This window comes from Mauremys mutica, chromosome 25 (genome assembly GCF_020497125.1).
Source record: "Mauremys mutica isolate MM-2020 ecotype Southern chromosome 25, ASM2049712v1, whole genome shotgun sequence".
In the NCBI taxonomy this organism is placed as follows: Eukaryota; Metazoa; Chordata; order Testudines; family Geoemydidae; genus Mauremys; species Mauremys mutica.
In genome coordinates this window covers 661,844-674,002 of record NC_059096.1, presented here as the reverse complement: position 1 = coordinate 674,002, position 12,159 = coordinate 661,844, and the positions used below count along the sequence as shown (strand labels likewise).

Genomic DNA, 12,159 nt, shown 5'->3' with positions numbered 1-12,159 from the left:
TGTCCACTGAGAGGTGCCAAGACGTTCCAATAACCTCCGTTGACATTCTGCGCTGGTTCTGCTTGTCCCCACCTGCATCTCACTGTCCCTTTACTTATGACACTTTCCTCTGCTGAAGCATTTGTAAGTGAAAGCTTTTCGCGCTGCTTCTTCTAACCCTGCGCCCAGACAGATGGAGCTTTTGGTCTTCACAGTGGTCTACAGTGATGGCACTGTAGGGTGTGGTGTGGGTGGGTATCTGTTTGGACAAGCCTTTGATTAATATAAAGACCCGATATTAGGAAATACCAGGTGGTCTTTGAAATCTGTTGGCTGTTCCAGCTGGTCTTAAGTACTCCACCACCCAAAAAAACCCAGCCCCATAATGCTCCTGTCTGCAAAGTCCATGAGAGAGTGGACATGGTCAATCAAAAACAACGAGGAGTCCAGTGGCACCTTAAAGACTAACATTTATTTGGGCATAAGTGTAGTGAAATATGCTGTGCTGGCAAACCACACACGTGTTTATTACATTTACTCCTGGCTTAAGGTAAAGCAATGCTCAGGTTATTGATTAAGCACAGACTAGGCAATAGTGCACGTAGCCCCTCCAATAGCTTACGTAGTCCCTTCACCAATTATGATATATTGCACAAGGGGAGATGGCTATGGGTGAACCAATCAATATGTTACAAGTAACTGTGATCTCATGCTCTTTGTTCTAATTACTAATAAAAACCCAGCTCAAGAGAGCTCGGGACGCCTGCTTAACAAACCTCTTGACTCCGCGTCTCCTTGATCCCAACATCTGGTGACCCCGACGTGATACACTGGATCCCGAGGACCCCTGCTCATCCGACTGGAATAGTCTAGGTGCACCCGCTGGAAACAGCCACTCGTGAGTATGGGGAGCGATTTATCAGTGCCACAAAAGGCTCATGCTAAGGAATTATTTAAGCTCATTGAGGGGAGCGGTTGCCCAGCGGTTACGCTGCGGCATGTAGAGGATTTTGTTAAGGAAATAGAATGCCAATGCCCCTGGTATCCCGAAGAGGGGTCCCTGCAGCAAGCAGATTGGCAAAAGATAGGAACACAGCTCTTTGAGACACCGAGAGCAGCAGTACAGCACCTGCTCATGTGGCAGCGCTGTACTGAGGCAGTGGGAAAACTGGGGCCACAGGCGTCTCTCACTGCCGCCCCGCTTCTCGCGCTGACAACACCGCCTCCGTACCCGCGGGTGCTACCACCAGCGCCTGCGGTGTCGGATACGGGGCAGCGGCCCTCGGATCCCTCCGTTAATAAAGGAACTGATCAGCCTTGTTTCCGGGGGAATCGTGGGGGCTGCGTCCGGGCGGCGGTTGCGTTGGCGCGTGAGACGGGGGAATTGAATTTGGAGGAAGAACATCAGTGGGAGGGGGAGTTGCCCATGTTAATGCCTATAGCGGCAGGAGTCGATGCACAGGGCAATGCCGTCAGAGAGTGGACGGCGCTACCGTATACAGTACTGAGGGAAGTGAGAAAAGCTATCACAGAGACAGGCATCAGGTCTAATTTCGTGGCAGGCATCTTAGAAGGAATTGGAAATGGCTACATTATGGCTCCACAAGATTGGAAAGACTTATTTCGTATGGTGCTGACCCCCGCCCAGTATATGGTGTGGGACAGTGAGTTTAGGTTAGCTGCTGTGGGATACTCAACCCCAGCTGCCACGCCTGACCAGATTTATGGAGCAGGCCAATTTAGCACTATAGAGGGACAGTTGGAGTTAGACCCAGACACATATATTCGTACTAAACTTAGTGTTATGAGAGCTTTCAGAAGGGTTCCCGTAAGTGGGAAACCGACTAGGTCTTTCACAGCCACCCGGCAGCAGCCTACAGAGCCGTATCCGCAGTTCATAGATAGGCTCAAGGAAGCAGTACAGCGGCAGGTTGATAACGAGGAGGCACAGACAGAGCTTTTACGGCGACTGGCCTATGAGCAAGCTAATGCTGATTGCAAGAAGGTACTGCAATCTATAATACATCGCCCCTCGTACACTTTAGCGGACATGATTCAGGCTTGCGCAGATGTCGGTAGTCAAACCCATGCTATGGCTCTTTTGGCGGGGGCTATAAGACAAGGTAATAAACCAGCAGGAAATTGTTTTAATTGCAAAAAACCGGGTCACTTTAAAAGCCAGTGTAGGGCACCCGGAGGGGGAGCACATAAAGGAAAACCCCAGGAAGGGGGTAGGCCCTCCAAAAAATGTCCTAAATGCAACAAGGGGTATCATTGGGCAAATCAATGTCGATCAGGACTGGGGCAGGGAAACCAATAACCGGGCCCTCCCCGGGCCCTGGAAAAACAATGGGGGCGGAAGAATTGACTACAGCGCAACCGGCAACGACCGGCAGTGCTGGGATAGACTTGTATAATCAAGAAGAAAAATCCTCATTCTTACCGGGGGAAGTTCTTTTAATGCCTACTCAATTAAAAGGGCCCCTTCCTGAAGGGACGGTGGGCATTATACTCCCTCGGTCATCAGCAAGCAAACAAGGAATTATGGTAGTTCCAGGAGTGATTGATGCTGATTATCAGGGAAAAATATATGTTCAGTATTGGAGTCACCTGCCTTTTACTTTAAGACGAGGGGACTCCTGGGCACAAATGATACTGTTGCCATATGAGCTCCCTGGAGAAAAATCACAGGTAACACGTACAGGAGGCTTTGGATCAACCCGTACTGAAGGCGACAGCGACTCTTCCTTTCACCCACAGGTGGCGGCGTTGGTACACCGAATATCCCTGCACAAACCTCAACGTAAGTATAACCTCCAAGGTAAGTGGCTGACCGGTTTGTTGGACACAGGGGCGGATGTTTCTGTCATAGCTGAAAAGGATTGGGAACCTAAATGGCCCTCTGAGATAGCCCCTGCGGTATTCGGGGTAGGAGGAAGCCAAGCATCTAAAAAGAGCTCTCAATGGTTACCGGTAAAATCCCAGGAACAAGGTCCCATAATAGCATATATTCAACCCTGCATATTGCCTTTACAGTTTAACATTTGGGGAAGAGATTTGTTAGAACAGATAGGGGCGAAACTGATTTTGGAAGATGAGTAAGCCTCAGGCTCTTCCGTTACAGTGGAAAACTGATAAACCAGTCTGGGTAGAACAATGGCCATTACCTAAAGAAAAATTAGAAGCTTTGCAGCAATTAGTTGAGCAACAATTGAAAGATGAACACATTGAGCATACTACAAGCCCGTACAATACTCCTGTTTTTGTAATTAAGAAAAAATCAGGAAAAATGGAGGCTCCTTCACGATTTGAGGGAAATTAATAAAATACTAGAACCAATGGGCCCCCTGGAGTGTGGCCTCCCCAATCCAAATTTAATCCCTTATGACTACCAGGTGGCAATAATTGATTTAAAGGATTGTTTCTTTACAATACCGTTACAGGAAAAGGATAGAAAGTATTTTGCATTCACAGTGCCAGTCCTGAACAATGCCCAACCACAACACGTTATCATTGGAAAAGTGTTACCCCAGGGCATGTTAAATAGCCCTACCATGTGTCAGTATTTTGTAAACAACTGCTCTTCAAACCTTTCAGAAATAAGTTCAAAAAGCTACTTGTATACCATTATATGGATGATATCTTAATAGCCGGTAGGCCCCTACCCACCACATGGAAAAGTGAGTTAACGGATATCTTAAGTCAATGGGTCTGGTAGTAGCCCCGGAAAAAATACAGGAAGCCGAACCTTTTCAATATTTAGGTCATAAAATGCTTGCAGCATACTCCATGCCCATACTTCCAAAACTTACCTTGCCAAAAAAAATTAACATATGTAGTACTACAGCAAATTCTAGGATCCATAAATTGGATAAGACCGTATTACAAGATTCCCACTTCTATGCTAACTCCACTGTTTAATGCCCTTAAAATTAGGAAAGCAACCGGGAGACATAATATCACTAACAAACGAACAACGGGAGGTAGTGCATAAGGTCAACGAAGCCATGGCAGAAAGGTGGGTAGATAGAGCAGTACCTGACGTGCCCCCGTCCTTAATCATTCTTGGGGACACTAAGCAATTCATGGGGGCATTACTTCAACATACAAGTGAGAGAGAATTTATCCTCGAGTGGATGTATTTACCACACACACACAAAAAACACACTCGTCCCATTGTCTGGAAAATGTTTGCTCAATTAATCACTAAAGGACGCAATCGAGCACTAAACTTGTTTGCCATGGATTTAGTAAACATTATTATCCCCATCCCCATCGCCACCTGGGAAGTTGCATGTATGCACTCGGAGGAGGTGCAAATAGCCCTAGCCAATTATGTTGGGTCCGTAAACTTACCATACTCCCAAGGATCCTCGTCTCCAAGTTGCTCAGCATATTCCACTGAAAGTATTCTACTTGGTATCTCCCGTTCCCATAACAGAAGCTCTTTACCATTTTCACCGATGGTGGCCCCTCCAGAGGGGTGGTTGCTTGGAAGAAAAATGACCAGTGGAAATCCCAGTTTACCTTACCGCAACGCTCTCCTCAGCGTGCGGAGCTAGCTGCGTTAATTCTTGCCTTTAACACATTTTCTGATCAACCAGTTAACCTCATAACAGACAGTTTGTATGCTGCCAATGTTGTTAGTAATATTGCTTCTAGTTGTGTTACTGCATCTTTGGATAATAATTTGCTTGGTTTATTTCTTTCCCTACAACTGATATTACGTCACCGACGACATCTATTTTTTATCGCACATGTTAGAAGTCATCAGCCTTTCCCCGGAGAAATCTCGCAAGGCAATGCCTATGCTGATAACGCCTTAAAGGCTTTTCCCCTGCTCTCCTATGGAAAGTCACTCCCTTACATCACCAAAAATGCTAGGGCATTGGCCAAGCAATTTTCCATACCACTATCTGATGCACAAGCGATTATTCAGCAGTGCCCTGAGTGTACTGGAAACCTCGCAGGACCCGCTATCGGGGTAAATCCTCGGGGGCTAGGTGCAAACCAATTGTGGCAAATGGACGTCACTCGGTTCCCACCATTAGCTCCCTGGTTCCTATTTTGCATGTAGTCATAGACACTTATTTCTGGCTATATATGGGCAACGCCACAAAAAGGGGAAAAAGCCAAACACGTCTGTAATCACCTCATTCGTTCCTTTGCAGTGATGGGAAAGCCATCAGCTTTAAAAATCTGACAACGGCCCAGCCTATTGCTCTTCAGCGATGGCAGCGTTCTGCACGCGATGGGGAATCACGCATACCTTTGACATCCCATACAATTCCCAAGGACAAGCCATTGTAGAGCGAGCTAATCGCACATTAAAAACTGCTCTCCTGCGGCAAAAACAAAAAGGGGGAATTGTCCCCGGCAGCCTGACAGAAAAGGAAGAATGGCTGGCTCAAGTACTGTTTACACTCAATCATTTAAAATCTATTACCTTTTCAATTCTCAATTTTTCACCAGGGCACAACGGCATTATCAGACGACCGAAGTTCTTCCTGCTCCAAAGGTAACCTATCGTCAGCTACCTGGCCCGGAGTGGTGGAGCGGACCTGTGCCACTAATCACCTGGGGGCGCGGTTACGCAGCTGTATCAACACCAAGCGGCCCGCTCTGGGTACCTGCACGATACGTTCGACCATACAAGGATGGCTGCCAGACCTATCCTGGCTAAAGCAAATGTTTGCATATGTTATTGTTATAGTTGCAGGATTAATACTTTGTTGCTGCATATTACAGTGTATTCCTTCACTTATTAGCCTATTTGTCCACGGCTGCCCTTGGCAACGACTTAATACAAAACAGAGCATTCATTATGCCTGCAAATTGCTTAAAAACAAAAAGGGGGAGATGTAGTGAAATATGCTGTGCTGGCAAACCACACACGTGTTTATTACATTTACTCCTGGCTTAAGGTAAAGCAATGCTCAGGTTATTGATTAAGCACAGACTAGGCAATAGTGCACGTAGCCCCTCCAATAGCTTACGTAGTCCCTTCACCAATTATGATATATTGCACAAGGGGAGATGGCTATGGGTGAACCAATCAATATGTTACAAGTAACTGTGATCTCATGCTCTTTGTTCTAATTACTAATAAAAACCCAGCTCAAGAGAGCTCGGGACGCCTGCTTAACAAACCTCTTGACTCCGCGTCTCCTTGATCCCAACACATAAGCTTTCGTGGGTAAAAAAAACTTCTAAAAACCACTTGAAGAAGTGGGTTTTTTTACCCACGAAAGCTTATGCCCAAATAAATCTGTTAGTCTGTAAAATGCCACCGGACTCATTGTTTTTGAGGATACAGACTAACATGGCTACCCCTCTGATAATGATCAATCAAGACCTTTTAGATTTTATTGCATCGCTTACACAAACATTTGCTCTTTACTTCCAAAGTGTTACACAAACTGATTCATCCTCACAACATCCCTGCTAAGTGGATCCTCCTATTCAATTTTATCAATGGGGGTCACACAGTGGCCAATGCAGAATTAGAGTTCAGGGAGTCCTAGCATCTGCCCCTCCCCCAGTCCATTTGACTGTGCTTCCTCTCAGCAAGTGATGATTTGGACATGGAAATTGGAACTTTTTGCCTTAGTCTGGACTATGCAAGCTTTGTTTATCAGGTATGGACAAGAGCTCCTACAAGTGGTGGGACTAGGGCATCCATCTCTCTCTCTCACTCACAAAATGTGGGCTTGTCCCAGGCTCTCCTCTTTCCAGCCAAGATGTCTCATGAAGAGCTTTGCTGCATCTGGTTTGCCTGTGCTCAGTTTATTCCACCATCTCTCCCACACTAGTTACAAGAGATGTGTGTGTGCCAAAATGCATAGTCCTAGGGAGTGGGAAAGATCTCAGAGGCAGAATGGCAGGAGTTTGCTACCAACATGGTGATCACTTAATTTGAGAGGATTGTTTCATCCAGTGTGCAAATATCTAGCATGACTTTCCCATATTACATTCAACCAGCGAGACCAGATTCTCTCTCTGCTTGAAGTTCTTTCAATTTGCAGGATACCTGGTGAAGGGCTGTTGCAGAACGTCATGGACTTGGCCTGGGCCACTGGTCCCTGGGCTCCATTCTTTCCCATTTGCAATGATCAGCGTGGCTGGATGCTCTATTGTGGGAGCACATGAAACAACCCCCCCAATACTACAACAAGGCCAAACCCTCTTTTCCCATCCAGCTCTACCATCAAGCTTGCAGAACCATGTGCTGACTTGCCGGCAGCTGCAGTGGAACTTTTATCCCCTCTTTTCAGTGTCACTAAGCCATGGCAGCCCCGTTTTCCCAGCTTGCATGCCTCCAGATGGTGGGGCTCAGAGTACTCCTTTGCACACTGCTAATCACACCCTGTTGCGATGCTGACTTTATCCATTCTGCATCTGAATCAGCCTGGCCCTTCCCCACAAACTGAAGCATTGACTAATCATCGCAGATGTGCATTTCACATCATTAAAGTTAATAAAAGTGACTTACAAAACCATTTGTTTTGTTTGTTCTTGTTACCTTAAGGGAAGCCTGTAATTGCTTTTTTAAGTTGTATTTGCATATTTCTATACTGGCATGTAAGACAGTCTTGGTGGATTCATTGTAATTTAAATATTAATAAAACAATCAAATTCCAGTTTAATTTTTTAAAAGCAATATTCCTTCTGTTCTCAGAATGCTGTGTTTTCATAGCCCGTTGTTCATTACTCCTTTTGTTTTTATTTTAAAAGGCGGGTGTAGCAGAAATTCAAGGACTATCCAAAACATTGAAACACTTGTAACAGCTTCCCCTTCTCTCCCCCACTGTGCCCGAGTAAGCAAAGGAGACGAAGGTGCCATTCACACACACATGTTCAAGTTCAGTCTAATTTCCTGCCAGACTTCTTTGGGCTGTTCCAGTGGCCCCTGGGGGACAGCATCTTCTCCTTGAACTCTTAAAGGGGACATGTTCACTCTCTCTCTTTTATAGCAAACTTTGCTATGAACTAATCAAAACTTAACACTCTTGTTATATGCAGGGTTGGTGTAGCCTTGTGGGTCCCAGGATACGAGAGAGACAAGCTAGTGTCTCTCACCAACAGAAGTTGGTCCAATAAAAGATATTACTTCACCCTCCTGGATTCTCTCCATGTGAATGCTGTTAGCTGTGCGACACACACTGCCGCGTGCACAGGAAGCTGGGAGGCAAGGCTGGTGTTAGTTTGCTTTGTTGGGCACAGGTGCTCTGAACACTCCCATGGCATGGCTCGGCCCAGGCACAAGGGAGGGGAAGCATGCATAAACCACAGCACCGTATTTGCACCTGCTGCTATGCCTGGGAAAGGGCTAGGACACACAGAAGAGGCTGGAAGTTAGGCTACACTATGGCAGACTTAACTTTGAATTTCCTCCTTCCGCGTATTATCATGTGAGCCAATCCCCATATAGACTTATAGGCGCACGAGTGATTAGGCAGCAGAGCCTGCAGATGAGGGCTGGGAGGCAGGATCCCAGGCACACTTCACTCTAGCAGTTCAGTTGTTTCTAGGAAGCAATGCTTGCACTGACACTTCCCAGAGAACCAGCCCTGCTGCACTGGGTGTGGCAAAGCAAGTGTAAGCGGGGGGATGGTCCCACTATTGTGGGGAACTTTCCTGGCTTCTGCACTACGCCGGTGAAGTGGGCTAGCGAAAGGATCTGAATCCTCGCTCCCACTTCCTTTACCCAGAGACCTGCCTGACCTCAAGGGCTCCCCTTCCACTCTCCCCTGTGGCAGAGTCCTCGTGCCCCTGACAAGGCTGGGCCCAGGATTCCTGGGGTGGGGCTCAACCCCCAACCTTGTCGTGGTCACTTAGGGCAGGGGCTAGGGTGTCCCCACTCCGGGGTGCTCTCTCTGCACTGGATGCTTCCCTGACCCACTGATCATGACATACAATTTATTAAACAGCAATCAACTAAAAAAAATAAGGAAAAAACAGGAAAAGTTAAAGGAAAACCCGTCACCCCGCTCTGTGGCACAGGGACATCATAAGGGGCATCTCTGGAACGTACGGGAAGTTCAGTCTGTTCCTCACAAGTCCCAGGCCCCCGCCCAGGCCCTGGCTACGCTGCAGGGATGCTGCAAGTCGGACACTTGCTCTGGCGGTGGCCACGCCCTCAGGCTCTAGGTGGCAGGACCCTTCTTCCCACTGTCGCCTCCCCTTCCTCCCCAGGGTTACAATCCCCCTCCCAGTCTGGGGACATCTCCCTGTGCTGGGCCCGCTGCCCAGGGTCCCCCTCGCTCTCCCCAACTGCTCACCGCACCCGACTCCAGCTCCACTACTATTTGAGGCTTTGCTGTTCCTTACACTTGGGTAATTCCCACAGCAGCCCCCGCCTGGCCTAGCCGGTCTGCACTACCTCTCTGAAATGCCCTGGGCTGCTTCTCTGTCCCCTCTGGCTCTGGTTGCTGCAGCTCTGCTCCCAGCACAGGTCTGCTCTGTGGGCTGCTTCCGTGACTCTGCTCCCAGTTCTGACCTGCTCCCTGGGCTGCTTCTCTGTCCCCTCTGGCTGGCACAGCTCTGCTGCCCAGCTCAGGCCCCTGCTCTCTCCTTAGCTTGGCCCCACTCTGTCTGACCCAGGCAATTCCAGCTCACCCGGAGGACAGGACCCCCCTGGCCTCCTGACTCCTTGATCAGCCTGCCTGTCCTGTGAATCAGGCTGACCTGGAACATTGGCCTCTCCCCATTGTTCCTGGGGACTGTCAGTCTCAGGGTCCTGATTTCCCATCAACCCTTCCCCTTCCTTTGGTACTGGGAGCTAGCAACCAAAACACCCCCACTGAGTGTTAGTACGGGGACAACAGTCCCCTTACACAAGCTTCCTCATGCTGACCCATCACTGCCTCTCAGCCTTTGGCTGGGGTACCACTTTGAAGGGGTAAGAAGGTAAGTCAGGCTCCATGTCCATCTAGCCATTGCCTCCTGTGCAGAAACTGACAAGGCAGCCAAGCTAGTGGCAGCTGTGATGCTGCTGATTTTTGTGATACCCAGGATACCTGCTGTGACACAAGCTCTGGTGCCCGCTAACAAAGCGTTCCCTAGTCACTGGGGGAGGAAGCTGGGGCTACCAAATCATTTCACAGATGGTAACATGGATTTAGGTCACTACCACCTTGGACCAAATTGGAACCAGGTTCTTTAATCCCACTCAGTCCTTAGCAATGCCTTTGTTAAGGAGCCCAATTGGAAACAGGCCTAGACTAACTCCCACATGCCAGGATCTCAGCAGCACCATCCCCAGTGAAGGAAAGAGATAACTAGGTATTCAGGTGCGAGATGGAGCAGTCACTTCCAGGTTACCTACTGTAGGCCTTGCCCCTCATTCCCGTTAATACACTAGACCTCCACCCTCAAAATCCAGTCAGCAAGATCTAAAGATGTCTAAAGCACAGCCCGTAACGTGGCACAGGAAGAGGCCTGCGTTTGTGACAAAGCCTCCTGAATCTTCCCTCTGTCCTGGCTGCACACGGGGGAGGAGGCTGATGGTATGTGGACAATAGCTGAGCTCACATTTCTTGCACCAAGGCAAAGTTGGGCTGAGGGAAACTGACCAGCTCCTTTGAGCACCTTGGCTGTTGTGCAGAAGCTCTGTGGAGTTTCCAGAACACTTGAAAGTGCCAGTGCATTGATATGGAGCAGTAAATGGAACAGGCTGGAACCCTCAGAACAGCCCTCCTGCTGAAACAAGAGTGGAAATGCCTCCCAACTCCGAGACACACGTGGGAACAAACCACCCCATACAGGCTGCCACTTGGCCTACTCAGGGTTATACCACGCTAGTGAAAATGGTAATGGAGTTTAAATCTACAGCCACTTTCTACTAAGTGATACGTCTTGGCGTGGCAGATTATATTAGTGTTAAGCAACCCTGTACATGGAGTCCGACTAGCTGCTAAAAGTCTAATACTCTGTCTGCCAACTCATTTGGGAAATGTGAGCTGGCTGTCCCTCCTCCCCGGCCCTGCCACTCCTCCCCGGGAGTTCCTGCTCCCTGGAAGAAGAGGAGCAGTCCAGTCGTCTTGCTTTTAACGCCGCAATCCCCACCTACATCTATGCCACCAGGTAAAAGCAAAATGCTATCAGGTTGCTATGGCAACTGCTGGGACAAATGACAACCACCTGATGTGGTCTGGGCTCTTTGCTGCCGCCCATCATTCAGAACCAGCTACTCTTACAAAGCCACAGAGCTTCCAGGGCCAGACCGATTCTGTGGGAACAGCGAGATACAGGAGGGAGTGGGGCCCGGAGCTTGGAGACTGTTTTCACTCCCTTTCCAAAGCACCTTGAGGCACATTACCATTTTAGTCTGTAAATCACATGACACTGTCAGAGCTTTCTTCAGAATGCCCAGAGCAGATGCTCCCCTTGCCCCCATCACCCTCCCATGGGTGCAGACAGCTATAAAGATACAGTGATCCAGCTCTTCTACTAAACTGCCTTTGGAAACTGCTTTCTGTAAGGGAGCATGACTGGAGCCAGAACTGGAACTACAGTTATAAACAAGGGGCCCAAATTCAGACCTGGTGTAAATAGGAGCCGCCTCCCCAGTTTAGATCTCTGGGAAAACAGTGGGTAAGTTAGCCAAAGAATGAGCGTAGGTGGCTTGTGTGAGCAGCATAACTTGCGCTGATTTGGTGTGCAGAGTGAGTGCGCCTGATATGCTGAGGAAGAGGTGATGCAGGGAAGGTGAGTAACTGGGAAGCGTAAGTGAAAGGAGGGCCTCCTCTACTTTATCTCACGTCCACTTAAATTTCTTTCTCCGCCATGCTCCCTTAGCTTGTAGCATGCACCTCTATTTATACCACTACTGAATCTGGCCCAGGGATCCTGCATCCAGGGCTTTTGTGCTAAAAAAGAGAGAGAAAAGGAAGATTCTCCAAGTAACAAATGGCCGTAAGGTCTTGTAGGACAATCTATCATTCCTACTTTTAAAATATGGATGGTTCAGAGGGCTGCTGCCTGCTGACACCAACTTTAAACCCACCATTATCTAGACTCCCAGAATACTTGCATGTCACCCAGCCCCAGCTTTTCAGAAGGTCCCAAGGCTGCTGAAGTCACACAATGGCAGACCGACAGAAATCACGAAACACGGGAGGACCTGTCTGCTTGAGTGAGCCTTTTCCAGCAAGCCAGTGATAAAGCTACATACAGATT

The 12,159-nt window shown here is 48.3% G+C and overlaps 1 long non-coding RNA gene across 1 annotated transcript; it reads left to right on the top strand.

Annotated features, from left to right (window-relative positions):
• Positions 1-683: 683 nt before the first annotated feature.
• Positions 684-5,530, top strand: LOC123356454. The gene is made up of 3 exons (XR_006575358.1): positions 684-877; positions 2,740-2,782; positions 5,452-5,530. It is a non-coding gene; the product is annotated as an uncharacterized LOC123356454 (long non-coding RNA).
• Positions 5,531-12,159: the final 6,629 nt, after the last annotated feature.